Below are 5,619 nucleotides of genomic sequence, written 5' to 3'. Positions count from 1 at the left end.
ACAAACCCAGACCTACTGGGATCTATCACACAGTTACTAAGCTGCCACCAACCATTCCCTATAATAAGTCACACAGACCAGGGATGGATTTTTAAACAATAAAAGAATAAGGTTTATTTTAAATACAAACAGGGTAAATAAAACAATCAGGTGAATAAAATAAAGTAACGTGGCTTATTTTCACACACACCAGCATACAGTTTGGTTCACCTAGAACCTTTAACTTAAAGCACAGACCCTGAACCCATCAGTTCTGGCTAACCAACAGACCCCTGAACCTTTCAGGTTGGTACTCTGACACACAGTAGTACCCTGTCAGACACCCAGACTCCCACAACAGCTTCTTCTTCCCCAGCTGCTGCTTCGTCCCAACCCAGTGTCTCACAGTCTGTCTCAGCATCTCCCTTCACCACACAGGCATCACATATTTATACAGTACAGCCCCTCCTCCTGATGTCCCGCCTTCCACTCCCCATAGGATGGAACTTTCCCTCCAAACCCATGACAGACAGGTAACATCAGTGCTGTTATGTAACACTGGTCACACTGCAGGATGACCTGTTAAGGAAGGCCAATGGGGGCAAAAATACCCTGCTGGTCTTCCTTGATCTCTCAGTGGCTATGGATACTGTTGAACATGGTATCATCCTGGGCAGTCTCTGAGATTGGGATTGGGGGGCCAGCATTGAGATGGCTCCAGTCCTTTCTTGGGGACTGGGTCCAGATATTTCACCTTGGGGATAATTTGTCAGCTCCTTGGACACTCAATTGTGGGGCACCCCAAGGGTTGTCATTATCCCCACTGCTGTTTAATATCTATGTTGTGCTGCTGGGGGAGATCATTAGGAGATTTGGAGTAAGGTGTCGTCTACTGATGACAGTGGATGTCATCTGCAGTGAATGCCATCCAGAAGCTTGAGTGCTGCCTAGCTTCAGTATAGGGATGGACCAGGGCTAACAGGCTCAAACTGAACTTGGATAAGACTGAGATTTTGCTCCTGGGGACATGTTGGGTGGGTTAATCCCTAGACTCCTGTTTAGGGATCAGGTAAATAACTTGGGTGTTCTTCTGGATCCAGCTCTTTCGTGGGATTCCCAGCCATGTCCATATCAGTCTTTAACCAGTTGAGGTTTATCTCCCAACTCCACTCCTACCTTGATTAGGGTTTCTTCAGGACACTGGTGCAAGTGTTGCCCATCTCTCAGATCAACTATTGCAGTGATCTCTACATGAGGCTCCCCTTGAATCTGACCCAAACACTACAATGGTTCCAGAAAGCAGTGGCTAGACTGGTAACGGATGTGACCAAATTTGAGCATATCACTCCAGTTCTGGCTCACCTGCACTGGTTACCCACTGTATCTCGGATCAGGTTAAAGGTTTTGACTCTTACATATAAGAGGTTGGGACCATGTTACTTGTTGGAGTGTCTGACCTCAATGTCATCTGCTCAACCCACCAGGTCCTTCCAGATCAGGCTGCTTTGAGTAGCCACCCTAAGGGAGGCCCAAAAGTCCTCCACTAGAAGCAGGGCTTCTGCAGTTGCCCCCATCTTATGGAATCAGCTCCCGAAGGATGTATGTCTGGCTCCTTCCCTTTCAGTGTTCAGAAGAAAACTCAAGACTTTTCTTTTTACAGAGACCTTTCTTTCATACTGATCCAGGTTGATATTTGGTTCATCTCCCGTTCTGCCACTTCTGTAAATTGTTTTGATGACATCTGGTTTTCATATTGTGAGTTTTTAAATGTTTGTTTGTTTTAGTATTAGTTTTAACATGTTCCTAACCATATAAAATATTGCTTTTGTACTAATAGGGTGGTACACACAACACAACACAACACAACACAACACAACACAACACACACACACACACACACACACACACACACACACACACACACACACACACACACACACACACACACACACATTTACTCTTCAGAAATTACACCATGGTCCACCCTGAAAATTTTCTAGCATTCCTCAAAAAGTGTGGTTTGCATAGTTGTGTATGTGTGTGCAATAATGTATATGTATGTATATTAGATATGAGATATTTGTATTTGTCTCCTGGGGGGACAAATACAAATATTGCCACCACAGGTATCTGGGCCCTTTGGCCCCTCCCCCCAGAACTGACTAGTCCACCTACCACTCGTGGCATGGTGCATGTGGCCATCATTGCTTATGCCGCACCAATTGTGGAAATAGCTTGGCTGATGCTTCACCACCTCCCAGTGCTTCTGACCACTCCAGCAAGGAGGCAAGATGATGGGTCTTCCCACTCAGCTGCTGAGTGGTCAGCAGCGCAGGGAGGCAGGCAAGTACCTGCCAGGCTACTTCTGTGATTGGTGCAAAACAGATGAGAATGGCCACATGTGCTGCACAGTGAGCAGTAAATGAACCAGCCAGCTCTGGGAGGAGGACTCAAAGAGCCCCACCTCCTGTGGTGATGATATTTGTGTTTGCCTTCCCTGGGAGATGAATGCAAATATCCCATTTGTAATGCATATGCACCAGCATGCAAACTAGATGTTTACTCACATATGTTTGGGGAAGAGGAATCCTGACAAGTACTGGTTTCCACTAAGAACTAACATGGCCTAGTTTTCTGTAAAATGAAATTTATAGCAGATTATCTCCTATGAAGTGGACACTTATTGGTCTTGCGCTATAATAGATGACTAGAGATCATACTGAGAAATTGTACTGTGGTCCAAGAGTGCATGTGGCCCAATAAATGCATTGAAGCAGAATCTTTTAAAAAATCTGTCTGAACAAGGGCTATCATACAACAGTTCTTCCCTTCCATAGGTTGTTCTTCATGCATGCTTCTTTTTCCAACCTGTGTAGAACCAAAGGAGAGTCTGCCAGCATAGAAGGCCATCACACAATTTCCATTCCCTTATCATCCTTTTGTACAGTAGTTGCTTAATTCAATAGGATTCTGGCTTTATTTTTTTAAGGTACCTCTTTTGTTCTTGCCTAATAGAGACAACCTCTCTGGTTATTAAGATGTTTTTTTTTTGTCTCTCCAGTTATTTGTTCCTTCTGTGTATGTATGAGTTCTGGAATGGTTCTTTAAAAAGCATGTCACATAGAGAATCATTAACGTCTCTGCCTCAGTTCTGGCTTTGATTGCACAAGCATGCTCTCTCTGTGTTCTGAAGAAAGACCTGGAGGAAGCTGTTTTGGCCCTTGATCAGTGTCTGATATCAGTAGTAATGGACTGGATGAGGGTAGATGAACTAAAACCTAATCCAGAGAAGACAGAAATGCTCCTGGTCAGTCAAAAGGCAGATCAAAGAATAGGGTTGTAGCTGGATGGGGCTGTACTCCATCTGAAATCACAGGCATACCGTTTGGGGGTCCTCCTGAGCCTAGATGTCCAGGTTTTGGCAGTGGCCAGGAGTGCCTTTGCATAATTAAAATGAGTGCACCCACTGCAGTAATTCCTGGAGGTCTGGCCATAATGGCACATGCCATTTCCAGGCACAGTTCAAGGTGTTGGTTCTAACCTACAGTATAAAGCCCTAAATGGTTTAGGCCCAAGCTATCTCAAGGACCATGTTCCCCTTTATAAGCTTGCCTAGTTGTTAATATCATCAGGAGAGGCTTTTCTCTCTGTCCCACCACATTCACACTCCTGTTTGGTTGGAACACAGGAGATGGCCTTCTCTGTCGTTGCTCCCAGGCTTTGACACTCCCTCCACAGGTTGCCTCATCTTTGCTGTCCTTCTGCAAGCAGATGAAGAGTTTATCTTCAGGCAAGCTCTGCTTGAATGACTGGCTGCCCGAGTGGGGTTCTTAAATCGATTGTTGTGCCTTACTGCTTTGAATGTGTTTTGATGGTGCTTCTGTTTACCATCTTTTTGTGTGGTATTTTGGTTTGATCCTTTTAAATCTTTGTATACTTGTTTTTAGCTTTAAATATTGTCTTTTAAGAATACAGTATAAGCAACCTTGGATCCTTCTTAAGGAGAAAGGTAGGGTAAAAATATTTTAAATAAAAATAAAATATCTATTCAGAATATTGCTTGTTCTGCCCTAGCACAGATCTTCTCCAGCAGCTCTTACGACAGATGGACAAGAGGTACATAGGCACAGAGAAATATGTTTCTAAGGCTATTCTCAAACACTATCTTGTTGCATAGAATTTACCTGTGCACCTCACAGGTTTTGCAGTTTTCATCTTTGGTGAGAAAAAGTAAAAACTGTAAAGATTACCCCTAGCCACACCCACTATGTTTCCCTCCCAAGCCTCTAGCAGCTGCTGATATACAGTACAACCTGAGAAGCTCTTTTCAAATTGGAATCCATCCTCCAAGTATTAAAAAAAAACACCAATTCATACTCAATCTATAATTTAGGTTCACCCCCTTCCCACTTTAGTGAGTTCCCCTGGACATCCACGACCTCCTGGATTTACAGACAGACCCTTTTTTCTTCCATCCATGGCATTTGATTTATCTTCATCCCCTATTAAATTATCCTATCAGAATTACCTGTTTAAAAACTAATTCAAACTAGAAATCTACTTCACATAGATTTTTTGTCTCCAGTGAAATTTCTTACTATAGATTGTTCCATACAAGATGAAGTGTGGATTTTTTAAAATGTATACTACTCCTCCTTTAGCAAACAGGCACCTACTGAATGTTTGCTGCGCTCCATCCACCTATTTTTTTAATTTTGTTCCATGCTGACCTGAATTGTAGACATTTATTTCAGCAGCTGAGGCAGGGAGTGATTTGTTGGAACAAACATATTATTGTTCAGTTGCAAACTATCCAAATGTGAAAAGAGGCAATTCAAAGAAGTTCAGCAAGCCTGGTTGCAGATTTGTATGGGAAATTGCTTCCTGGCAAGGGAACTTTTATTACATAGATGAACATTTGCTTTTTTTCCCTCCATTTACAGACATTGGTGTAGAACAAATTATTGTTGTGGACAGATGGGCTGGTAAAATGTTTTTTTCTTCTTCAAATTGATGACTTTGTGCAATTAATTGCAACACTCCACTATTGCTAGGACAAGAAAACAAAGAAAAAGGTAAGAGATTTTGTTTTGTCTCTGAATTTAGTATTGAGTACTTACAATTTAATTATATGCTCTTCGCTGAGATGAAAAATCTGGTACAAAAGTGACAATAGTAGCACAATGAGCAAACACATTTGTATCCCCTTCTACATTCTGCATTTGTATTTGTGCCATTATAGCTGCAACAAACTGCTGCCAAATTAAAGAAATACATGGTTAACATGCCACATAGCCAATCCATTTTCTCTAAGTTGCAAAAAGACTTAAGACAGAGTTACACTTTGAAAATGAAAATAGTAGCTGGATCATGGTTTTTGAAATCACATTAATGTGGTACTCACATGTTATTTGGGTCGGTGTGTGCATCTTCTTGGGGAAACTTTTAATCTATTTTAAGGTGTGTTGTATCTCTGTTGATGGGGCTACACTGGATTTTAGAATCATTGTGTTTGAGACTTTGTCCTGCAGTTGCCTGCCATGCTGTCATACTGGCTATTTGCCCCTGCTGCTGTGGTGAGGGAGAGTCTCCTGGCAAAGCTGTTTGTCACAAGAAATCTTGGCTACTTCTGTCCCTTTA

The 5,619-nt window shown here is 42.4% G+C and overlaps 1 long non-coding RNA gene across 1 annotated transcript; it reads right to left on the bottom strand.

Annotated features, from left to right (window-relative positions):
- Positions 1–4,836: 4,836 nt before the first annotated feature.
- Positions 4,837–5,167, bottom strand: LOC144585923 (uncharacterized). Its single transcript, XR_013540550.1, has 2 exons — positions 5,100–5,167; positions 4,837–5,029 (listed from the first exon to the last, which is right to left on the bottom strand). It is a non-coding gene; the product is annotated as an uncharacterized LOC144585923 (long non-coding RNA).
- Positions 5,168–5,619: the final 452 nt, after the last annotated feature.

Source organism: Pogona vitticeps, chromosome 1 (genome assembly GCF_051106095.1).
Source record: "Pogona vitticeps strain Pit_001003342236 chromosome 1, PviZW2.1, whole genome shotgun sequence".
Taxonomy (NCBI): domain Eukaryota; kingdom Metazoa; phylum Chordata; class Lepidosauria; order Squamata; family Agamidae; genus Pogona; species Pogona vitticeps.
The sequence above is the reverse complement of the archived record's forward strand: the minus strand, read 5'-3'. Positions and strand labels throughout refer to the sequence as shown.